The sequence below is a fragment of the Choloepus didactylus genome, chromosome 20 (assembly GCF_015220235.1).
Source record: "Choloepus didactylus isolate mChoDid1 chromosome 20, mChoDid1.pri, whole genome shotgun sequence".
Taxonomy (NCBI): Eukaryota; Metazoa; Chordata; class Mammalia; order Pilosa; family Megalonychidae; genus Choloepus; species Choloepus didactylus.
Window position 1 is genome coordinate 56,273,821 of NC_051326.1, and position 26,758 is coordinate 56,300,578.

The following is a 26,758-nucleotide window of genomic DNA, read 5'->3' on the forward strand; positions in this document are numbered from 1 at the left end:
AGTAAAATAATCAACATTCACAAGTGGAAAGGGAAAAAGGAAAAAGCTCTAAATCTAACGCATGTGTCCGTCTTTAAATTCCAAGGTCTATATATTCTTCAATTCCATATGGTACCATGAGGTCTCAGTAAATATCATTCAATGGCTCTGATTTAGTAACAGTAACACATGTATATATTCAAGTCATCTGCCATCTGCTTGACTCTCTAACTGAGTTGGTAGTCCCCAGTTAATGGAACTGTGTCCACAGATACTAACCTCTAACCTGATTGAGATAGTTTATTTCAGTTTCTCCTTGATGGTGGAAAGATTAGTAATACATTTATGTTCTTAAGAAGTGGCCACAACCTATGAGCTGAAGGGATGATCAAACTTCCTGTTTGCTGGCTTCCTTTCAAAGATGCGCTCCATTTCAGAAGAGGTTTATGTAGCTCCTAAGAGGATGGAAGGAGTGGGGATTGGGAGAGTCAAACAAAAGTATTGGAAATGTGCTTCCTGCTCACCCTGACCCAAATGCACACTAAATCTGTCATGAATTTGACTCCCATTTCTAGATTTGGTATCTCAAATACGAACATTCAGTTCAACAAATGTTCTGAGACTAGTAAAGCAGTAAAGTAGCTCTGTGCTTAAAGTCCAAAAGCATGTTTTTCATGAAGAGGAAGATTTGCATTGAGAAATACAAATAGCATGGAGAAAACAAAACAGAAATAAGAAGCAATTACAAGAATTTTGGGGTGATTTCTGACCTGCTCACTGTCTGTCAGGGCATTCCCAGGGTTTTTCTGCCTTCTCAATTTTGAACAGCATAGCATTTAAATGTTAATTTTGTTTTCCCCCCTTGCTCCCCAATCTGAACAACAAAAGAAGGAATTTAACCTCATATCCTCGCTCTGAAATTAGCTCTATTGTCAAAAGATGACAGCTGTATCCTGATTTCAAGAATTTCATGTTGGAATAAAACAGCATTTTGAAACCATTGTGTTACTTCAAACAGATCTGTAATGGTCCCTCAGCAAACCATTTGCAGAAGACTTGGGTAAGTAAGATAAAAAGACACCATTTCTAAAGAGTTGCTTTTATGGGCTAGGTCAGAGTGCTCTTTCCATGTTGTTCATTCCCAGTTGAATTTCCTAATAGTCTATCTCCTCAGCTAACAGATGCCCGGCCTCATGTCAGAACCAGATCGCGCCACCGCTGAGATGCTATCCAGCTCCTTTCTTATTGAGCCGTTTCCCTAGCAGATGGTGCAATGCTGCAGGCACACTCCTTCCTGTTAATTACCAGCCTTCGCTACAGATGGAAATGTCAGTCAGCCTCACAGGTCCTGGTTCCTGCCATTGCCTCAGACCATAGCCCTCTACCTAGGCAAGATGCTGCCAACACACACCATGTGTTTTGTGACTGCTGACTAGGCAGGCAACAAAAAACAACTTACTTCATGAATATTCATGGAGGAATGTTTAAAGTTCTGTTCATCTGCGATGCTTATAGATCTGCTTAAAGGGGATTGCACCTTCCTAAGAACACGCTGCCCCTTGTTTTCCTACACTGAGGAGATGCGAGGTACCCAAGTGAGTTGCCATAGTAACAGAGAGAGGACCATTAAACGGCGGCCATTTGGAGGCTTCTGACTAATGCTCTTCCCATACCTTTAAGTGTCACTTAATTATTCTCGTCCTGCCATGACAGACCAATAGTCACCAAGCTGAACTGATGAGCTAATAACTGTTGGTTTTCATTAAACCCTGATTACCTCATTAGCACAAATGTAACTGGTATGAATTCCTTCATCTTTCCTGGTATTTAAACATACTAAATCCAGATAAATCAATTTTAGCAGAGTCATTCTTTATTCATTAAGTCAAATTATTTAGCTCCCTGTGGGGAAAAAAACCCTCAGCAATCAAAAGTGACTATCTTTTCAGATTTTGGGGAGAAAATTAGGGCTCAGGTTTTGAGAGTAGAGAAGGGGTGCTGAGGTCTTAACCAAGCATTTTATTGAAGGTGATTCAGAGGAAACTTTCTTAATTGTTCATCTTCTCAGGGAGGCTGTGTTTAAAAGTAAGATCAGCATGTGGTGATCAAGAATGTCACAGAAGCTCAGCACTGGGTCTACCAGCAGAGTTTCCTTTCTCCTTGATTTAACCCAGAGATGGTGACTGTGTGAACAACATTAAACACCCCAAACACAGGTCAAAAACAGTGTCAAACCCAAAGGAATCACCTTGCTAGGTACAAAAATAATCAGCCCACTCAGGTGGTAAAATGGACAATGTGAAGAGTGTGTAAATTGAGAGGTAGCTTTCACTAGTCCTGAGGGATTTATTTGTTTCCGAAATGTGAATTTATTTATTTTTTCCTTAGGTATCTCTGGTTTCAGAATGAGTCTCCACCTTCTGGAATTTCGGGGTGGGGAGCAGAGTTACTACAGCCAGTGCTGGAGGTATGAGTATTCCTGAGATAGAGAACTGTAGTAGAGCAACTTGGAAGATGTTATTTTGGTGCTACTGTGATGGTTATGAAGCTTAAGTCTTTGGTCCTTTCCTGGTTCCTTTTCAGGAAGCAGATTTTACTCATCTGTTTTTCATGTCTATGAGAAAGAGAATGGCTGTGAGGTATTTTATAGACAGAACAGAGATAAGGTCTTTCTGAAAGGGGCCCCTAAACAAAACCTATGTTACTTATTTTTTGTAAGGTGTTAGGAAAGGATATATCTCCACTGCGAGTGAGGAGATCAGCAACACAGTCAGCTCTCCATTTCCTGGTTCAAAATTTAGAGAATGCTTTCACTGATTTTTGCCAAACTCTTGTGTCTGTAGCCAACTTATGGTCGCGATTCGACCATGACTTGAAAACTGAACTGTATCCCATTCTGCTAACTCTTTTCTCGGTAAATTTATCATCACTTAATCTGATATGTGATCTATTGTTAAACTATTTCCTGTTCTTGTACAAATTATGTTCATTAAACTGAAACCTCTTTCAGCTTCAGCACTATTTATGTCAGAGCCATCCTTGTTTGTCAATGACATAAGCAACCTCTTTGCTTAATTGGATAATAGTTTTCAAATATTGGAAGAATATTTCTTTGACTTTTTTGTCTGCTTTCACAATGTACACAAATTACACTTTTAAGTTCAATCTGCATTATTAACATTTTCTCCCTCACTTTCTTAATTCTAGTCAATTAACAAAGCAATGAATCAAGGTTTGATATGTAGTGTTTGCTGACTTCCATGGTGTAAATACTCCATGGCCAATTTCAAGTTACCAACTGAATGCAAAGTTGGGAAGAGATGTTTAGATGCACTCTTCATTTTTATTAATGGCCATGTTTACCTTCAGCTTACAAAATACCTGACAATTTAACAATAAGTTCTTGCAGGTCAGTATTAGTCAAGCCTACCGATTTGGAACCCAGTCTCTACATTTTCTTCACCTCTTACCTCTTTCACAGGAATTATATCACATTATACATGCATGTATGTACAAATAAATAAAATAACATACATTTGCCAAGTCTTACTTAGAAGGAGCTCAATAAATTGTTGAGTAAATTGAACTGAATGTATACACACTGAATGAAGCTATCTGAAAAGATGAAATACAAACACATAGAAAGTTTAATGACATTTAGGCTGATTTAAGCTTCATGCCAAGTGAGATCAATGGGATAACAAGGCTTCTGAGTGAAGAAAGAACTTTCAGTGTAGACTGGTCAGAGAAGGCAAGGGACTTAGCCTGAGCATAGAAAAATTATTAATATTTGTATAGATAGAGAGAAGGGAAAGGATATTTCAGTAATTAACCCAAGGAATAATTATTGATTAATTACTAGTCATCACAAATGTTAAATTTTGAATTATTAATCTTTAAAAAGAAACAAAATTATTCTTAAAAAAATGTTTTCATCTTCTAAGCCCCTGGAGGAACCTAAAATAAATCTCACAGCTTGTTATTTAAAGATTTTTAAATTGCTAAGTTTACCAAAAATGGCTACGAAAAAGTTAACCACTGTATTTCAAAGGGGGAAAAAAGGTTATTTCTTTATATACAATATCTTTGAAGTTTCCATAGCAAATAACAGCAATAAAAATCATCAATTAAGACAAAACTTGCCCACAAGATTTTGGAAATATATGAAAACTAACTTTTTCTGAATTTAGTCTTTGGAGAGTGAAGGAGAAGGAGCAGGCATGCAATGAAAGGTTAAAATGATAATAGTTTCAGCCACAATTTATATTTTTGTGCGGACTGGGATGTCTTGCATTTTTCTACTTGTCTAAAACCTACGCTGAATGGAAAGAGTTAAACACTGGCTCTCAGAATGACCATGAAACAGAAAGCTAGCTCTTTCATTTCTGACAATGGGAAGGCAGAACTTGCAATTCTATATGAGAAATTTATAGGGTTTAGCCACAAAATGAGGAAAAAAGGCCTACAATGCTGAATACATAACAATCTAAGCCTCTAACAGAAAAATAAATAAAAGATATAAATACTTCATAGAAAAGAAAATTTGGAAAAATTGCCAAACTATGCATAAGAAAAAAATGTTCAATTTTGTTAATAATGTAATTAAAACTATAAGATGCATTTTTCCCTTAAAATTAAAGACCATAGAAGTTATTACATTATTGCTTTTTAAGATACAGTGCAATAGATATGCTCATACACTGTTGTGAATTGCTATAAATTTGTTTCTAGAGATCATTTTGACATATGTACCTAGAAGCATAAACATCCACACTCTGAGTCCATACTTCCAGATCTGGAGGAAAGAATGATAAGGGCAACTAAGAATTGTTATTTATGGAAGAAAAAATTCCTAAATTTCTAATAGTAGGGAAATACTTGTATCATGGTCTTTCATATCTATCTATCTATCTATCTATCTATCTATCTATCTATCTATCTGTCTAATTGCCTAAACTATCTAGGAAAATCACCAGAGGAAGAAAAAAATCAAAATGTTAATGTGGCTATTACTAAGTAATAGAGTAGCTGTTTACATTTTTCTCTATAGTTCAAATTTTCTACAATAAGCAACTTTTACTTTTATATTCAGAAAAAGAAATAAAAGTTAATTTAGGAAAGATATCCAAAACTGTGGGTTCCTTACCAAAAGAAAGTAGGCTTTAAATCCAGACAGAGTCAGATTTATATTTTGGTCTGAATCTTTTCTCTCTGGGTGGCACTGGTTAAACGTTACTTATTCTTAGGTCTCAGTTTTCATGTCTTTTTAAAAGGGATAATAATAGGAAACTTACAAGGTTACTGTGACAATTAAATGAGTGTATCTAACAGCATGCTTGACATATGGCAGATGCTCAATATCCACTAGTTCTCTTTCCCCCATTCAACACACTTCTAAATGGCACCAACAAATAAAATTGGAAGACCAAGATGAGATCTTTTTGAGTCTCATCAGTTCTATCAAAGCCTCCTGGACGTACTTTCATCTTAGTGAGGGGTCAAGCCACGGGAATGCTAATAAACCTTTTGGACACCAAACCATCTTGTGTAAGCTCTTAGAAGTCTTGCAAGCATCTGTCAGGGTAGGACCATGCTCATGTGTGCAAATATCCCACTACTGACCTTGTCTGCTTGAAGGGTTGAGGCAAACCTTAATATAAAAAGAAAATATTTCAGAAAACCATTCCTCTGGAGGTGTAACCCTAACAGATGTCAGTTTACAGACCTGAAGATATGATGGAAAAGTAATACCGATCATTCAAAAAGCATGGCGGTCATCTCTGCCTGAGAGTTGAGGATGGAACTAAAGATACAACTTTTAGATAGGATAGGAAAAGGATAGGGCTTTTAGATAGGAAGCAAAAAGCAGAAGGCGGCAGAGAAGAGAGCACAAATCTGAAAGAGGAAAAAGTGTGAAGTCTGCTTCTGGCCATCAGAGGAAGCTGATGTGATCCAGGGTGACTCTGGGGACAGAGATGGTGCCAGCTATGGAGGCCACATGGCTTCTAATGAGGCCAGGCCCAGTTGTCACTCTGAAGAGTGGGTGAGGAAGCCAAATCTCACCGAAGGCTAAAACCAGCCTTAACAGCTGGTGAGTGAATTAGCTTCAGGCAAACTGAGTGGACCCAGGTGGAGGGACAGTTTGAATCTTTGCCTTATGAGTAGGAAAAAAAAGAAACTATCCTAGGGAACAGAGCCACCATAGCCTCTTTTTTATTTTATTATATTTTATTTTGGTTTCTCCTGGAAAGCTTTTTTGGGGTACAAGGACAAAAACAGAGCAAGCTGGAGAAGCTATGGAGCAGTGGCATATCAGAGTGCTGAGAGCTGGGCAAAAAGAGGATGGACAGAGCTAGAGCCAAGGCCAAGTTGGTGTGTCAGAGCCAGTCGGGAGACCAGGAGTTTACTGAGGCAGCATTCTATCTTAGTAAAAGGAAAATTTAGGAGAGAGTGATTTTAGCTCCAAGAGGAGAGCACAAACTTATAGCCCCAGTTCTGATGAAAATGTTGGACCCTTAGTATTAGTACCAAAAATATTGCTTACTTTTATGTGGTGCTTCAAATTCTGAGGTTTGCCTGCACAAGGAGAGGGTGGGCTGCCCTGCATGAGCTCCCCATCTCTGGAATCATCTCCGAGCAGTGGCTGCAAGGTGATCAGAAGGTGGTAGAAAAGGTTCTTTCATCGAATGAAAATGCACAGTCCTCCAGTGGAATTTAGACCTCCATCCCTGTGTGATTCCGAATCTCAGGAAAAGTCCCCAGGCACCTCCGGGTTGGAACACTGTCCTGCCACCTGGTGCCTGAATAGCCAAATTGCAGGGGCAGCTCTGACAGCTCTCAGTAAGCTACTGAAAAAAGTGAATTTGCAAACTAAAGTCAAGAGGTGAAGCCATTTTGACAAGTGTCAAAGAGAGATATGAGCATTTCAGAAGGATGAGGAGAATAAAAAACAATAAGCATATGTTCTGAGAGAAAATAGCTTCCCTCATGAGAAAGAGGCCAAGTCAAATGAGAGTGGGCAGACAGGAAACAGAGAAAGCAAATGCAGCACCCGGGTGTGGGGAAGACACGGCGAACCACCGCTGACAAGCCCGTTATTCCAGGAAGCTCTCCTCACGAAGGCTGAGGTTTGTACCTCGCACCTTTCCTACACACCTCGAGGAGGGGACAGGGGTGGTGACATTCGTCCCACTCCTTTTGTGATGTTCTCAAACCCATCTTTCAGTGTGCAAGAACCTTCTCAGGATGACACGCAGTTTTTTTCTCTTTAAAACAGTGTCCTGCTTTGTTTCCTGTTTGTTTTTGTTTTCTGTCTCCCACCTCAGTTACCTTCCTTTCCTCCTTTGCTTTCTTTATCAAGCTTGGGCTTCCTCTGATGTGTCACCAGCTGGGCTGTGTTTGGGATATTCAAACTACAGGTGGAATTCAGAGGCTACTGAGCGAGAAAGGAAAAATAAATCAGCATTTAGATAACAGAGAGAGGAATGCAATGATAGGGTTAAGCTTATGGTTTTATGAGAGAACAGAGGAGGGGCTGCTTTTTCCAGAAGGAGTGATGCTGAAAAAGGCTTTGGGGAAGAGATAATGTTCCGGTAAGATCCGAGTTGAGTTTTTAAGTACAGGTAGGAGTTAACAAGACAGCGACAAAGAAAAAAAAAAAAAGTGGTTGAGGGAGAAATTGTGAGGGAGACATTACCAATGTAGGAAATAGCAGGTAAAATGGGTTTTTAAAAAAAGGCCTGCCTATGGTAATGCTAGAGAGAATATTTCACATGGCAAGTGGCCAGAGATGAGTTTAGAAAGCTTGTAAGGGATCAGACCATGAAGGATAAGCTGATGGCTTTGATTTTACCCTGACAACGCTCCAGTCCCACTGGAGAATGTTTAGCAGGGGAGGAGGGGCTGCCTGACAGCCTCAGATAAACACCGGGGAAAGATTTCCCTTGTGGGTTTTCCTTGTGTGAAAGGAACAACACTGGAGGCCACGGCTACATGAGCCAAGGAGGCTTTTTGAAAGAGTTGAAAGCAACTGAAGCTAAGTCTGGATGAAAGCAGGATTCCAGAGCTTATGAGGAGGCAGACTTGACTGACCTTGGTGATCTTACTGAATGTGAAGGCAAAGTCGAAGAACTTTGAGGTTTAAGCCTACCAGATGGCTATTTTAACATTTTCAAATTGAAAATACAGGATATGAATCAGCTCTGGGAACACGATCATTTCAGATCGGTGCCACTAGAGTATCCAAGGTTCTGGGCAATCAGAGCTCTCTCCTCTCCCTTATTCCTCTTGTTGCTTTGTATTTCTCTCCTGTGACTTCTTAATTCTAACCCTTTTGCCTCTACTCTCTCCTCTTGGTCCGTTCTTTAAGGAGAGTCTTGTTTAGTCAGACCCCAGAAGAGAAAGAATCAGAGGGGACTTTCAAACAATTTTAAGATCTCAACCTGGGGATCCTGAGCAGAGATCTACCACTTAACTAAAACTCTCAAATGGTTCAGGGGGTGTGATGAACAGTTTGGCTACTTTCCAGAAACTTATTTTAGCCTAAACAGGCTGGAGAATCACCAGAAAACAACTCCCCATGAAGTGACTAGGATTTCTGGTATTTGCATCTGGAGGAATATTTGCAGACCTTTCTTGAAGGAGTGTGTAGGCCTCATCATCCAAGTCTATTTAGATTTAGGAATGGCCCAATCTTTCAAACCCTTTAATAAGGGTGATGGACAGGGAAATCTTTTATACAGGAACCCAATTGCTCCCCATTTGCCAAAGAGTGCAGAGCATTCTCTATCCATTGGTAGCATGATGACAAAATAATGATTAGGTGTTCTGATCTGGTCTCCCATCAACAGTCCTGCCAATGCTCAGTCCTTCTCATACACAACAGGCTCCTTTTCATCAAAAAAAAAGAAAAAAAAAATCAGGATTTATCATGCACTTGCTTAAAGCTTTGCAATGGCTCTCCACCGAATGTTCTACTCATGTCCTCAGACTTATCCCTTGTCACTCCCTTTTCCTCAAACCCACACTTTCTAAAATAAGGAAGGGTAAGATGTCCTCGTTACAGCAGAAGGATTCCCTTCTTTAACTGTATGCATTATTCTTCCACGAAGCGTTCTTTCTCCCCAGGGGGAAGCTACTAGAAGACCTTTCTCCCAGGGTAAATTATTGGTTGAGGAATGACTTATGCCTTAGACCTCTACGGTCAGGGGGCATTGCTTCCTTCCAAGAGCCCTTTTTGAAAGACAGCCTGATGGCCTGTGAAATCAGGAGAATGGAGTTTCAGGTCTAACTCAGATACCTCCTAGTGGTGTGCTCTTGAGCAAGTGATAAAGTATCTCGGAGCCTCTGTTGTCCCATGTGCAGTACTGAGCTAACGTGTGCCTCTCAGGATGACTAGGAAGATTAATGAAAATAGTGTAGAGTAAAGTGGCTGGCTCATAGGAATCACTTAATAAATATTACCTGAAACTGAATCTGTAATTCCATCTATGAAACAAACTCCCTGGCAAAATCTGACCATCCCTCTCCCACAATTCTTACCCTATAAACTTTTCGTTTTTCCATTTTTTACCCTTTGACTTAGTATTCCTGCCACGCAGTCTCTCTCGCTTCCTTTTTTTTTTTTTCCTGTCTAACAGAAATCCTGATGCTGAGGAGGATTTTCTTAAAGCAGTTTTCCTGGAAAAAAAAAAATGACTTTAAAACAAAAACTCAGAGTTCGCCAGACTGACAGACACCTAGGTGGCAGAAACCTTAGAGGAGTCTGACTTCCCAAAACTGGTCCAGGGAAGCAAATGTCAGCTCTGCCGTGAATTCCCCCCCACCCCCACCTCACCCCATAGTCCTTCTCACACTTAAACAAATCTACTTTCACACGGCTCTTCTGTGGACTGAGATGGACATTTCGGGCTAACGAACTGATCCTGTCAACTCCGTTTGGGTCCTAGAAAATAGATGAGCTCTTTTGTGGCTGCCTGTAAATTTCAAAGTGTGTCTTCAGCTGCTAAGGGTCAAGTGCCACCAGTCCTGTGGACTTTATTAGCCTCCTGCCTTGGGCTTGGAGAGGGAAAGGGGAAAATGTGAGGTGTTCACATGTTACACCAGCCTTCCCAAGCTCTCACTTTTCCCATAAAGCTTTGCTCCTGGCCCATTTCTTTGCAGAGGATTTCCAAGGACCTTACAGAGCATTCCGAATGAAAAATGGAATTGTACTTGTTTTTCACATTTCTTTCTCTTTCATCCTTTCTTGGGATAGTGCTCAAAAATCATTTGACTCTTCCCTTTTCACAATGATAGGAGAGGAACTCGTTCTTTGAACATTATCCAAACCATCACATTCAAATAAAAAGGAAAGCTCTGCAAGGTTTTGAAAACAGCAGAGACTATTGGTATTCACAGTAGGAGCTAAGACACTTAGATCCTACCAGACACTGCGAATATTAAGGGCATGCCTGAAAGAGCCCTGACTTTGGGGTCAAAGGGACCCAGTGTCCAAATCCCATCTTTACCTCTCACAAGTTACTTACCATCCTTGAGTCCTGGTTTTCTCATTGGTCAAATGGGAATGAAAATACCTACTTCATAGGATTTTCATGAGGTGTAAGAGAGATGATCAGAACTTGAAAAATGTGACCGCTTAAGAATCTTCCCTTCCCTCTATTGTTCCAGCTATGTTGCTTTTCTTTTTCAAACTTACCATTACTTTTCTACCTCAAGGCCTCCACAAAGGCTATAATCTCTGCCTGGCATATCTTTGATCCTCACCCTCTTCTGTAACATGCAAACATTCCTCAGGTCTTAAACACAATATCCTCTCGGAAGTATCCTGTGACTTTCCAGATTGAGAGCTGTCCTCTGTCTTACCCTCACATGGCTCTCCTCACTTTCTCCTCTATCCAGTGGCCTTAGCTGAACTACAAGGCTCTTCATAGGATACCTGTTTGCTCTTCCCGTCTCATCTCTTATCACTCCTTGTGTTACTCAAATTTGTATCTCCTCAGAGGACAAGACTCAGTTTACACTGTTCCTTAATTTCCAACTCTTCCTCCACGATTCACTTTTGCTTTCTCCTCTGGAGATTTTGGCATTTCCCCAACTCTGGTCACTCATAAACCTCTGTGTTTCCATTTATCACAGTACTTATTTTGCTAAATTACCCAATTCAAACAGTATTTAAAATTTCATTTTAGATATGGTTTTCAATTAGGAATACTGGTCAATTGATATTCTCAGTTCATCACTCCCAAACATCTATTAATTCACTCACTCATTCATTCAACAAATATTCATCGAATGTCAATTATCTGCCAGGCATTGTTTGGAATGCTGGAAATAAAACAGCAAAAACAAGACTACCTTTTCAGGTCAAGGAAGACAGAGAATCAACACAATAAAAAGTAAACAAAATGACATTAAATGACATAAGGAAAGATAAAAGAGAGTACGAACAAAAGAAGATAGCATTTTGTAAAATTTCTAAAGGATTTGAGGGAAGGAGCTAATCAGATATCTAGGGGAAAAGTTTTAGGCAGAGTCAAGAGTAATAAGTCTTTAAGGCTCAGGGAGATGGGTCTGATGGATTTCAGTGTGCAAGAGGAGGCCTGTCACATAGAACCATGGATCATTGAAAGGATTTTGGCTTTTACTCTGAATAAGATGGGAAGCTACTGGAGGGAATTAAGTGGCAAATTACCTCACTTAAAATACTACATTTAAAAATGATAACTCTCACTGTTGTTTTGGGAATGGATGGTGGGGAATCAGGGATATAAATAGGGAGATCAATTAAGATGCTACTTCAGTAATCAGGTGAGTGATGATTGTGACCCACAGAGGAGTAAAAGGGAATACAGCGACAAGTGGTCACATTTTGGAAAGATTTTGAAAGTAAAGCCAACTAGATTTGCTGAGGAATTGGATATGGGGTATTAGAGAATATGATGCCAGATTCTGAACAAGTAGAAGGATGACATTGCCATTGATGGAGATGGGCCAGACTGAGAGGAGCACAGGTTTGTTGGAAGGAGTGGAATGGAGGCAATGAGAAGTTCTACTTTGGATACACTGTGTTGGAGATACCTGGGGTGTCTATTAGATATCAAAGAGGGAGTCTCAAGTAGATAGTTGAATTTAAGAGTCTGCAATACAGAAGATAAAGAGGTGAGTGTGCTGGAGAGTTAACTAGGAGTTATGAGGGTAGAGATGACATTTCAAGGAAGGAGATTGGATGATATCACTGGAAGACAGAGAGCAGAAGTGGTCTGAACATTAAGACCTGGGACACTCCAATATTTAGAAGCCAGGAAAATGAGCAGAAACCCTTAAAGGACACTTAGAAGAAAAGGTCGGTGAGAAAGAGGAAAACAAATGCTCTGTACTCTACTGAAACCATGTAAAAAATATTTCAAGAAGGCGTTATTAAGTATGTTAAATGTGGCTGCCAAGTCAACTAGGATGACTTAGAATTGAACACTGGATTTAGCAATGATTGATACACATTGTTTTAGTTAGGTGTGGGGCAAATATTAATTAGAGTGGGTTCAAGAGAAAATAGTAGAAGTACAAATAATGAATGCTGATAATATTTTCAAGGAGTTTGGCAATCAAGGACATGAGGTTATAGCTAGAGATCAAGTGATCTTTTAAATATTCAAAATATTACAGATTGTACCTGCACAGGAAAGATCCAGTAGGAAGGGAAATAATGATGATGTGGGAAATAAGTTAATCACAGGATGATGATTTGATTAGGCAAGAGGAAACAGAGTAGAGTAATTCAGACAACATATATTTATCGTTCAACTATGTTTAAATAGTACATTTTCATTGGACTTCATTGAGTTATGGTTGTCAAGGCAGACTGTGTTCAAAGCTGAGTTGGTTATATATGAGGACATGGAGGTTAGACGTATCCCTGTGAGTTAAGGGAGCCATTAGGGATTTAAAGGAGGGAGTGAGATGATGATATTTCTACTTTATTAGTAATGTTATTCCTATTTATAATAGCTTATATTTGAATAGTGTTCTTTTTCAAGACACCGTTACCTACATAAGGGGACTCTTCTAAGATAGATTAGTATTCAGTTTTCATTACTGTGGGAGAATTTTTTTTTTAAATGTTTTTCTCCCTTTCCTTAGAAAATGACAAAAGACTTTCATTTTCTGTCACTGGCATAACCATCCTCAGACACTGTTAATGAGCACTTGTGTTTCCAGGCAGACAATCTAAGTTTTAGGCATCCGAGAAAGAACCTCAACAGCAGCAACACATAGGACAAAATTATAACAGTTTTGTGACATCAGGACAGGACGGTCTCTCATTTTCTCAGAGACAAGGTTGCTAGATCCTTAGCTCATATCAGAAAGCGGGACGGACACTCATTCAATATCTATCTGAGGTTGTATTTCACACCACTCAGATGAAAACAGGCTCAGACCTAGATGATTTTTCATTTTAAAAGATAATTATATGAATTCATAACCAGTATAGATGCATGGAACTTTTTAATTCTCATGAGTATCATTATTTTCCTCATTTCATTAATAAAAATCCTACAGCTTGCAAAGCCAAGTTAACTTGCTCAGGGCTTTCACATGCAAAATCAAGCTTCTAAAGGAGATGTCTCAAACCACATTCCATGTTCTTTTCACCAGAGCAGTATTTTCCAAATTTCAATCATATTTTGCCTATTTGTGTAACATATTTTATACTTCTCTTTAAATTTAAAAGTACTCAGTTTCTTGATTTAGGCCCATCCTAAACAAAACTACCCATGAACTCACAGTTTTTATGTACAAATTTTGAAAAGCATAGAAATAAGAAAAAAGAATTAGTTGGAAGCTACAATGATAGGACTAAGGAAGGTATTCAAGACCTGAACCCAGTTACTGGCAGATAAAATAGGAACAAATCAATGAAATATGAGGGATTTGTCAGTACTAGAGCAAAAGTGATTTCGAAATCAATGAGCGATACAAATTGAGAGCAATAGAAAAATTAGGATGACTTTGAGCCCTCCTGGTATTTTGTGATGCAATCAAGAGATGGGAGAGTTTAAGGAAAGCGATTTGGCAAGGCTGCCTGTTGCCCCATTCTACTGGCACACGTTACATAGTAATACACATGTTTCAGGAGACCTAATACAGCTACTTGTTCTGTAAGATGAGATGGTTGAACTAGTTGATGACAGACAAGACCATTTTTATCCGTTTCCTATGTAGATATAATTTTTAATATATATATATATTTTCTTCCGTCAGGATTGTGGGGATGTGATGGATAAATACAACTTCTGAGTCCTAAAAATTATATCCAGAAATAGTGGATTTTTCACGTTCTACTGTGTCCTAGACATCTTTCAAGAAAAAATAAGATTAATAGTGAAATTCTTCTTTGTACTTTTTAAAAAATCATATTAGTTATCAACTAACTCATACTCAAGAAATAATATTCATTGGAAACTGACCATGACGGAAAGTACTAAATGGTCTACACTTTAACTTTAAGGATTTACCTTCTCTGATGTAAAATTATACCTAACATTTATTTGCGTGTTATGTTATTGGGAAATTTCCTGAGTTTCATCTTTATTTCCAAGGGGGTATTGGCTTTCTCCTAATTATGCCTGTTAGAAAAGCAATGTTCTAAGTCAATTAAATGTTTAATATGTAGAAAGCATCAAGGACCGTGAGAAATTTATTTGGTGTTCTGAAACACTTAAAATTCGGCAGATTTTCTTCTCTGCTGAAAGTACATTTTTTTATGAAGTTATCTCATCCAGTCCCTTGCCTGCCACCAATATTTTGGATTGTCCCAGAGAGAATGAGGACCCACTCTTACCAGGGTGATTTCACACAGCAATGAATTTCAGAATGTAGGAAATCATGCTAAACTATTTTTTAGAGGTAGCGAATGCTTTGTGAAGCAGATACAGACATAACCAACCCCATTCTCCATGGTGAGCCTTCTAGCCTGTTCTAAAACTGACTTTTCCTGTCTTTTACTTTTTCCCTTAATTCCCAAATTGTTACCTTTAAGAAATATATGATAATCAACATTGTAAGAGGGTAGCTTGAGAGAAAACACAGAAAAATTATGGGATTTTATTAAAAGGACTATAAATAAACAAATGTTCTGGAGCCAATGCTTATTACACACTTAGCTAAAAAATTTTTGCCTATAGATTGTTAACAGGTGCCATCTCACCAACATTTGACTTCAGAAAATAAGAGCAAAGTGGAGCATTGGGTATAGAATCATGTTATTGTGTTCCTGAGGGGAAAAGCAAAGAAATGATGGCATCTGCTAAGGTGCAAAGTGTGTACACTTTAGAGTTATACAAGTTTGGGCTAAAATTCTGACAAGTATTATATTTATGACCATGGGAAATTATTGAACTCCTTGGAGCTTCTATTTCCTTTTTCACAGGGCCCAAGAACCTACTGAAGTGTTTTCAGTAGGGGAGTGACATGTTGTCTCAGGTCAAATCACTCATCTTATCCATGAGTATATAAGAGAAGACCTAGACCAATGTGTTGCTAACTAACAATACACTTTTAGATCATAACTACCAAAAAAAAAAAAAAAAAAAAGGAAATTAAGCCAATTGACTTTGTTCTTAATGAATCTATATGTCATATCCTGGGCAAAGTCCAGCATGGCTATATAACCAAAGTCTGGCCAGAAGGATTGGAGAAGACCCTGGGGTATACACCTGCTTGTAGATTTGGGAGGAAATCCAGTCAGTCCTATATGGCATTCATAGGTTGGGGCAAGTGGTTACCTAGATAAGGCATTGGCATGAGTGGGGGAGTATAAGGTAACATTAGGTGATATGTGTGTCAGTTGGGTGTGGGTCATTAAAGATATTCAGAAATCTACATAGGAAATTGTATTTGCACAGTCAGTCAGGAGATGGTTTGGCTGGATAGAAGCTCAACAGAAAAAATCTTGTACCTGGAATGGGAACTGGCAGGCATTAGGACTCCAGTCCTAGAAAGAACTGTCCAGGGCATATTACTGGGGCAAGGATTTAGGAACTAGGACTGAGAAAGACTAGGGACTCGTTCAGGGAACAAGGCTGAAGCCCAGTTACCCTAATTAGGACACATGGTCTGATTCGAACAGGAAGGCATTAGCCTGGGGTGCACAATATAAGGAGGCACTACAAACTCAGTAATCAATATAAATAATATTTTAATGTGATATTTTTAAAAATCAAAATTTATGCAAAATATTGATAGATAAAATATCAACATTGTAAATAAGGACAGGATCAACCTTATTGATCTTACCTTTGGCTCAGGATCCAGTAGGGTTCTTCCTGGCACTGTTCCTGATCCTGTCTTCACACTAGTCCCAGCCCTGCTGGAGGGAAGCATGACATATACATAGTTCCAGGGCACTGGGGTGCTACTACTAAAATTACTCATAATCAGTTCAAGTTTGAAGATGAGCCTGGAGGCAGACAAAGTGGCTCCAGCTCTGGGAAGAGGAATACTGCAGTGAGACCAAGCAAAGCTGATATTTTACTCACTGAAGGCTAGCACCCATGTTTCTCCATGCTTCCAAATTACTAACCAGTTTTATCATTCATTTCAACTTGACCAGGCTCATTTATAAACTTTTTGATCTACAAATTTAAAAAATCTACTTCTGCCTCTGTTTTTTTTAAGTCTTAAAAGAAAACTCTTTGACCAGCTCTACTCTTTTTTATTTTACTATAGTAATACATATACTATAAATGTATAACAAATTTGCTATTTTATCCATTTTTAAGTGTGCAATTCAGTGGCATTAATTACATTTATGATGTTGTGCTACCATCCATTACCCAAACTTTTTCATTACCCCAAACAGAAACCCCGTTCCCTCCTTCCCACCCCCTGGCCCCTAGTAACCTCTAGTCTACTTCTGGTCTCTATGACTTTGTTTATTCTAGCTATTTCATGTAAATGAAGTCATACAATATTTGTCCTTTTGTGTCTTGCTTATTTCATTCAGCGTGCTATATTTAAGGTTCATCCACATTGTAGAATATTTCAGAACTTCATTTGTTTTTATAGCTGAATAGTATGCCAATTATGTGTGTATACACCACATTTTGGTTATCCATTCATTTGTTGATGGACACTTGGGTATTTCCAATTTTGCTATTGTGCCTAATGATGATATGAACATTGGTGTACAAGCATCTGTTTGAGTCCCTGCTTTCAATTTTTTTTTTGGGGGGTGGTGCTGGTTCAGATATATTATGTCCCCCAGAAAAAGCCATGCTCTTTGATGCAATCTTGGGGCAGGCTTATCAGTCTTTTGATTAGGATGGAACATCTTGAGTGAGTGTTTTCATGGAGATTTGACTCACTCAACTGTGGATGATACTTTGATTAAATTATTTCCACGGAGGTGTGGACCTTGCCCACTGAGGTTGGGTCTTGGTTGGTTCACTGGATTATTTAAGAGAACTCAAGAGCTGACACAGATGCTTGCTGATGTTTAGAGATGTTTGGAGATGCGAACCTAAGAGATGAAACCCAGAGTTTGCTCCAGAGAAGCTAAGAGAGGATCCCGGATGCTTAGGGAGAAATGCCTTGGGAGAAAGAAGCAAGGATGCACAGGAGCTGAGAGAGGGGAGCTGAAGCACAACCCACAAGCAGCAGACGCCAGCCACGTGCCTTCCTGGCTGACATAGGTGTTCCAGAAGCCATCAGCCGTTCTTCAGTGAAGGTGTCAACTTGTAGAAACCTTAGTGTAGACATTTCTATGACCGTAGAATCGTAACTTTGTAACCTAATAAATCCCATTTATAAAAGCCAATCTATTTCTGGCATTTTGCATAATGGCAGCATTAGCAAACTGGAACAGGAGGATATCTGTCTCCTAACAGTGGAGCTGACAAGTCATATGGTAATTCTATGTTTAACTTTTTGAAAAACTGCCAAACTGTTTTCCACAGAGGTTGCACCAGTTTACATTCTCACCAGCAGTGCAACTGAAGAGTTCCAATTTCTCCATATCGTTGCCAACACTTGTTATTTTCTGCTTTTTAAAATAATAGTCATCTAGTGGGTGTGAAGTGGTATCTCTCTGTGGTTTTGAGTTATTTGTCCTAATGGCTAATGGTGTTGAGCATCTTCTCATGTGTTTGTTGGCCATTTGACTGTCTTCTTTGAAGAAATATCTATTCAAGCACTTCGCCCATTTTCTATTTGGGCTATCTGTATTTTTGTTGTTGAGATGTCAGTTATACTCTTTTGCACACACAACCCCTCACCCCACTTGATGTTCTTTGAGAATCATTAAAGAGTGCCTTATTTAAGTATTTATAGTGGTGTTTGTTTTTTTTTTTTATTTCCCAGAGATTAAAACTCAAAAAACAGTTGCATGTTCTCCTATTATTCTTCACTTACTTGGGCTTCAAGCAGCCCCCTCACTGGGTTGGTGGTTCTTCTTCCTGTTTGAATGTTATAGTTCTCAACTGGGTAGTAGAAAGTTAAAAGATGAGAAGTTCTATTGAAGAGGGCTAACATACTTCCATATAACCCCAGGCAGTATTTTTATTTGTGTGTGCATGTGTGTGTTCTAATTTTCTAACCCATGGTAAAATGATTTAGAGTTAGTGAAAAGAGCAGGAGACAAAATTAGATTGGATTTTGGTAACAAGATAAGTATAGAATAGCCTATATTGGACCAACCAACCCTTGAAAGAAGGGAAGCACACTGGATGAGAATCCCATTTATAAGGTGTTCCCCCTGTGGACACTCCCAATTTGTGCAACAAAGGGAGGCTAGAACTCAAATGAAAAGTTGTGATCTTTGGTGCTTGAAGTATCTCAAGATGGAGTTTGTTGCTGCCACAGAGATTAGAAATAAAATTTACACTTAAAATCTGTGCAGTTCACTATACATATAGTTTACACCGATAAAAAAATCATCTAAGATTTAAATCTGGATCTATTTGCTGTGTGAACTTTCACAAGTCATACAATCTCTCTGAGCTTTAGTTTTCTTATCTGAAAAGGATAATTTTTTTTTTTGTTAAAAAACCTTGCACCAGACCCTTTCCTAGCAAGTATACAAATACCAACTCTTAAACCTCACAATAATCCTGTAAAGAAAGTTCGATTATGTGCCTTGACTAGGATCAGGAATTGGAATCTGGCTCAGTCTAATTCCATGGTTCTCGTAGTTACTACTAACTTACTTACTTCAATCTGTAAAATTTTTGGAAAGACAAATTTAAAATTGTGTTGTAAATTGGTAAGGTGGTCTGTGTTTGTAGGTTATTATTATTATTCCTCAAAGGGACTTTTCTCATTCCTAATCATGAGCAGAAAACACTTCATCCAAATGTTGAAGGTACTCAGAGCATCAGCAAAAGGCAAAGCCAATGGTCTTGGCCATGAACCTCATAATTTCCAAAGCTTTATCTCTTGATGAGGTCTGACACATAAGTGGCTTCTACCCACCTGTGTTAGAAGGTGTATGATTTGGTGACAACAAGGAGAACTTTCCACTTCTCTGCCCTCGTTCCAAAGGTCTGACGCTCTGAAAACTCAGAAGAGCGAAGCAAGCAGCTGGATAGAAGACACATTTGCAAGATGCCGTGTGTGGTGCTTCCCCCCCCCACCCTTCTCCCTAAATGCAGAGAGAGTGCAGTGTGACTAATTACACCAGAGAGGAAAGCAGAAGCTCTCAAGTTAAAGTATTTTGGTAATCATGTTTACTGCGGGTAAAGTACGTCTGCATTAAATAAGTCAAAACACAGTGCGTAAAATTTGGAATGATTCCTTGAGCACTGCAAGGACGGAGTTAGATGTAGAAATGATATAATGTCCAAGTCGAAACACTATAAGAGAAGATAAACCATCTGCTTCAACTAACTCAGATCCACTTGAAAATGCTAATTGTATGGCAGTAGGATGATTAAACCACATTTAAAAAAAAAAAAAAAAAAAAAAAAAACTTTTCCAGTAAGAGATGTACTGCATTGTTCAGCAAGATTGGACTCTCCACAGATGGAAAGCATGTTATTACCTAGATTAGGTGACTGTCAGTATCTTAGAGCCATGGTCTTTAAGGGTCCTTATCAACCAATCACCTTCTGCTCTGCCTTCATTATCTTTTAGATGGCCCAATAAAAGGTAACTAACTTGTCCAAAGACCCACAATTATTTAATGAGAGGTCCAGAACCAAAATGCAGGCTTCCCCACTCTGGATTTAGTGCCCTTTCCCCTGCTTCTTCCTACCATTGATGGGATAAATAGGAAAATATGCCCCAATCATTCTCCAATCATAGACTCATTGATGTTAGAGCCAAAAGAGATTATTAAGATTCTACACACATGGCAACACTTCCTCATTCTATGGACAAAGCAACTAGGGGTAAGAGAAATCAAGAGTCATTTCCTTCAACATAAAAATATGAAATGGAAATATGCAAAACACCCTCCCACATTCATGCAGACAGCCTTTCCTTAAATGAGGGTAGGCGAAAGTCTCTCCATGGGCTTCAACCCAGGGGACTGCTTTTCTTTTCAATGTCAATGGTGATGATGGCACCAATGATATGATAATACATTTTTGAGAGTCCACTGTATAGCAGCTGAGCACTTTACATGCATTACTTTATCTAATCCTGCAGAATCTTCAGAGGCTAGTAGGATTATTGTTATTTTTTCTCTTCTGGAGATGAGGTAACGGAGGCTCAGAGAGGTAAATAATACGTCCATAGTCACAAAGCTAGTAGGAAGAAGAACTTGCATGAAGCCATGGGAGAGGACTAAATGAAAAGCCTCTGATTTTCTTCCTAAAAATACTGTTTTCCTTGGTGTAAGTCAGGCCTTGGTTAGTTTGATTAAAACAAACAAAAAAAGCCACAGTGTCTGACCAGTACCTGGAAAACATTCTCTTCTAGATGATTCCATTAGGAATCTCCTTCCCTGGAAGAAAGTAACAAGCATATTTCCAAACTCTCCAGGAAGGTAGCTCCAGGCCCTGCCAGAGCCCTTGCTCTCTGCTTCTCTCATGTATCCTGAGCTGTGCTTCTGATTCTTGTTGTCCCAGGAGTAGACTAATGTTCTGAGTCTCAGCCATTACCACCCTCATCAATGTCAGAACAAAAAGCTGGGCACAGCCAGTTAAGAAGCCAAGAGAATATTCCGTCTTCAACTGGGGGGAACTAATGACTGCCAAATACATACTGTTCACTTAGGCAAGGGATTTCAACTGACAGCACAGATTTCTCAAAGAGGGAAGCGACTGCAGCTTGGGTAGAGAGAAGGCCAGTGGTGGAAGGAGCAAGAAGCCAGCGGGGAGAAAATGTGGGCTAAAATATGTGAAAGCAATGAGATTGAGGAAAGATGAGAGCCAAGATGGCCAGTTAGAAAGAAAACAAAGAAATGAAAATTCAGTCAGATATTTTAAAGCAAAATATTTCTGGTTATTTCATCCTTTTTCTAAAGATTTCAGTGCAATTAGTCCTGGGCGAAAATTACTTCCTTGTGAATAATTTTCCTATGAGTTCCATTGGGAATTTAAGGTCAGGTAAAGCAGACAGATAAACCAAGACATGTAGTATAGAGAAGCATATGTCTCATGAGAAGGTGTGTGGCGTGATTTAAACAAAGCGACCAAAAATTATAGAGGCCTGGGTTTGCATCCTGGCCAGACTTACCAGTTATGAGGCCCTGGGAAAGCTAATTAACTGAGTTTTGGTCTCTGTATCTATAATACGTGGATCATTATACTGACCCAGCGAATTGTGATTATTCAATGAAGTAACACAGGTGGAAGTGTCCAGAGTGGAGCTTGGCACTTAGTAGGTACTTAGCAAATGTTTTAGAAATAATTACATAATAAGGCAGCAACAATTGGGCAACAGGGCTTCTGTTTGTGATTCAGTCTCCCTTCTTCTGGGCCACAAAGGAAGAATTACACAGTCATCATGAAAGTGAGATAGAGAAGAAGGGGCTGTGTCAAGAGAGAGCAAAATAAACCCCAAATCATAACTTTGTACAGAAAAACTTGAACACATATGGTTCATGTGAGACTGGTGGTTCATATGGAAAATCAACAATTAAATCAATTTGCTGCCTGGCCCTTGGAGCAAACTTGGGATCCTGTAGGAAAAATAAAAAGTGAATCCGTGAGATGAAAGAGAATGAGGAATTTTTGTGGGTGTGACTTTCATTCACTCCTAAAATGGGGTGTAGGTGGTGTTTATCTGCTGGGAGTATCTTGGCTATAACCCATTTCCCCCTTCAATTTCTATTTCGGACACATCATTCAAAAATGCCTCTGACAGCTGAGAAATTCTGTATCTTTCAGCTCCACCACTTTTTTTCAGCTATGTAGACCCTTCGGTGATGTTGGAAGTGGGGGTCAAGAGCTGTGTAAGGGGAATTGTATTTACTGAACAGTAATATGCATCTCCTTATGCACATTTCACATTTAATTCTCACAACATTCATGAGAGATAGTTGTCATTATACCAGTTTTCAAATGAGGAGTCTCACCAAGTGGCTAGCCTACAGAGATACAGCTATTTAGTAGCAGAGTTAGAATTTAAACATTAGTCTATTGTTCAAGTTCATGTTCTTTTCGTTATACTTATATTAATAAAATTAAAAAATTAACACCTACAAAGCATGAAATATATGCCAGATATGATTCTAAGTGCCTTAGATACTATAACTTAATTAACTCCATGGGGTAGATACTCTTATTATGACTTTACAGATGAGGAGTCAGAGAAATGGACAGGGTAAGTATGATATAAAGTTATTAAGGATGGAGCTGGGATTCTAATCGAGGTAAGTAACCGAGTACTTAACCACTGCACCCAATAGCCTCTTTCTCCAATTGTGCTACGTCTAATTATAGTCTTATTGCTTTTTCTGCTTTTAAGTTCTTCTAGGAAGTCTTGCTCCAGCAGTGGCCCAGGAGTTTGGTATATCCAATGATCTATGGATGTGGAATGTATCAGAGAATAAACCTTAATATCCCCTAGAAATCCTTACTTTATAATTTAGATAGTATTAAGTTACCTATTGGTTGATCTCAAGTTTTCTTTTTCCAAAAGTCACCATTCCTTGTTTATGAACTTAAAAAATTATGTGAGAAGACCGCAACAGTTGGAGAAGGGTAAAGGTAGAAACAGAAGTCAGATATGTTGTGTCTGGGTAAAATAAGACAGCTTGTTGTTTACTCTGAAGTTGGAGTTATAAAAATCTACAGTTTCATGAACACAGACATAGGGGACTAGTGGTTTGATGGGTTGAGCCCTCTACCATAGGTTTTACCCTTGGGAAGACGGTTGCTGCAAAGGAGAGGCTAGGCCTCCCTATGATTGTGCCTAAGAGCCTCCTCCCGAATGCCTCTTTGTTGCTCAGATGTGGCCCTCTCTCTCTGGCTAAGCCAACTTGAAAGGTAAAATCACTGCCCTCCCCCCTACGTGGGATCAGACACCCAGGGGAGTGAATCTCCCTGGCAACGTGGAATATGACTCCCGGGGAGGAATGCAGACCTGGCATCGTGGGACGGAGAACATCTTCTTGACCAAAAAGGGGATGTGAAAGGAAATGAAATAAGCTTCAGTAGCAGAGAGATTCCAAAAGGAGCCGAGAGGTCACTCTGGTGGGCACTCTTACGCACACTTTAGACAACCCTTTTTAGGTTCTAAAGAATTGGGGTACCTGGTGGTGGATACCTGAAACTATCAAACTACAACCCAGAACCCATGAATCTCGAAGACAGTTGTATAAAAATGTAGCTTATGAGGGGTGACAATGGGATTGGGAAAGCCATAAGGACCACACTCCACTTTGTCTAGTTTATGGATAGATGAGTAGAAAAATAGGGGAAGGAAACAAACAGACAAAGGTACCCAGTGTTCTTTTTTACTTCAATTGCTCTTTTTCACTCTAATTATTATTCTTGTTATTTTTGTGTGTGTGATAATGAAGGTGTCAGGGATTGATTTTGGTGATGAATGTACAACTATGTAATGGTACTGTGAACAATCGAAAGTACGATTTGTTTTGTATGACTGCGTGGTATATGAATATATCTCAATAAAATGAAGATAAAAAAAAAGTAGAGGTAGTAAAATAAAAAAAAAATCTACAGTTTCACATATGAAAATATTTGTTATAATACTAAGACAAAATAGTGAAATAAAAATCATATATAAACATGACCATGGTTTTAAAAATAAAATTATAAATAAGAAAAGACAAAACTGAAAGGAACTAAATCAGCTTATTAGCAATGGTTGTCTTCAAGCCATGGGGTGGGGTGATTTTTCTCCTCTTCTATTTGTTTTTAAAAATCACATTTTTATAAGCTCATAATACTTTATAGTATAACAAGCAACAGCTTTTTAAAATAAGCTAAAGATTCTGAAGAGATAGCCCTATGCTTCAACTTTTTTTTGGCCTAATGAAACCTACCATCTTAAAACAATCCAACAGGGCCTCGGACCTTGTTCAAGAGGCAACTTACACATCTGTAACACACACACACACACACACACACACACACACACACACACACACACACACAGAGTTTGATCTTTCTTGTCATAGCATTTTTACAAAAATTACAATTATTTTTAATTACAAATTACAAAAATTTAAATATTTGATTCTCAAAGCCATCTTATTCAGTAAATAAAACAATGCCCTATTAATATCATAATAGGGCATAAAAAAAGATTAAGGACTGAAAGAATCACAGTCACAGGCAATGTTAACCACGAAATCTGTTTCCTTTTAGTTTTGTTTGTGCTTTGGTGCTAAGAATATGGATCCAACTAGAAACGTGTAATTTTCTCTTTAAAACTAGAGGGTTAATATAAAGTAGAACAGATTCCATAAATGATTGCTTCAAGTTGTAATGATAGTTCAGAATTTCATTTTTAAAATACATATTTAACAATTTTAAATTGTTGTAGTATCTGTACCAAATTTTAACACACTGGAGGTGATGAATATATTAATTTATACTACCAGATTAACCTGTTCTGGAGCAGATCTGAAAATTTTTTTGCATGCAGTCAGTCCATGGATATACATACATTCATGGAAGATAACCAATTTTAATAGTTAATTTCAGTGGTCAGTTTGGCTGAGTGATAGTGTCCAGTTGTCTTGTCAAGCAAACACTGGCCTGATTGTGACTGTGAGTGTATTTCATAGATTTGCATCTATAGCCAGTTGCTTGCAACTATAGTTCATTGCATTTATAATCAACAAAGGATATTAACTTCAGACATATGAGAGTCTTCTCACTCAATCCGTTGGAAGTCTTAAAGCCAGACTGATGATTTTGGAAGTCAGAAAGAATAATTTCTGCCTCAACTTCAGTCACCCAGCTTCTCCTAGGCAATTCAAATGTTCACCTCGATAGGAGTTTCCAATCTGCAGCCTGCCCAAGGGAATTAGGACTTGTCAATCATCACGGTTGCATGAGCCAATTCCTATAGGAAATCTCTCTCTCTATATATATCTTCTGTTGGTTCTGTTTCTCTGGAGAACCCTGACTAACAGAGCTATAGACAATAAAGACTAAGAGATCTGCAACTGACCCTCAAAAAACTTCAGACCTATGCAAGGATTTGTGCTTACCTAAAGACCCAGTATGTACTATGATTGATCTGGCCTTTCTTTTACCAAATGTCGAGCAAGGCTCAAGCTCACTTGAGTGGCTCAAGCTCTCATCCCAGCTTTAATAAGCTGTGCAATAATAAGAGAACAAATGACTTATCACTTATGATAATGTCTTACTACAGATAGATTGGGGCTTACATGATTTCTTTTTGCTTCTTTTGTCTTGTTTTAGTTTGACTTGGTTTGGTTTGCTTGGTTTTAATGTTTGTCTAGCTTTTAAATTTATGCTTTGGTTATGAGAAAATTTTGATATTTTAATTGGATATAAGAGAAGTTAGATATCGCTGGTTGATTTAATTTTAAACAAATTTTTCTCACTTCATTTTTCAGCTTTTGCAGCAGATTCATAAATTAAGTCCTGAGAATGTAAGGCAATTTTTTTTTTAAAAAAATCATCATTTGCATCTACCCATCCATATAAATAAAGACATTTTAATCTCGTGCACCCATAAAAATACCACAGTAAATTAGATTCTAAAGGTAAGACCTTTATTCTAAAGATATTCAGAATACTGGTGTCAAATGTTTATATCATAAAACAGCCTCATTTTGTAATTGCTTGCTATATTAATAATAATAATAAAATATTACACAGTTGAATTTATAAAATACATTTGTAATAATAAAATACTGATTTTAACTTTGTATTTTAGGTATCTATCAAATATCTCATTTGAAAATAGGATCCTTTTTTTAAAAAGTTTGAAAACATTAAATAGACCAATACTATGTCAAGGGTAGTAAACATAATCTATAGTTTTTCAGTGTTAAAAAAGAAATTGCTGATATTGTAAAACTGTATTCATAATGTTTACCAGAATTCATTTTCTAATTAACTGTTGATTATCTCAGCCTTTCCCATTCTACATGAGTTATTTCAAACTTAAATAGGATTTTGGATTTTCCATGGGAAATAACCATTTACTCATTGCTTCTGTTGTTATTCATGAAATTGATGATCATAGCATGACAGTGGTCACCAAGACCTACCAGACCAAGGTAAATTCAGACAAGATTCTTATCTCTGGTATATCAGTTCACAGGAGATCTTGTAATCTTTCCAGTCCACAATTTCAAGATGTAATACATGGGTTAGTCAAATTCCTAAAC

General features: G+C 38.3%; 1 long non-coding RNA gene across 1 annotated transcript in view; it reads right to left on the bottom strand.

Annotated features, from left to right (window-relative positions):
• LOC119516694 overlaps positions 1-26,758 on the bottom strand; it is a 195,392-nt gene that overhangs the window by 24,531 nt on the left and 144,103 nt on the right. The window contains exon 3 of the long non-coding RNA XR_005213350.1: positions 16,273-16,342. This is a non-coding gene — a long non-coding RNA (uncharacterized LOC119516694). The remainder of the gene's footprint in view (positions 1-16,272; positions 16,343-26,758) is intronic.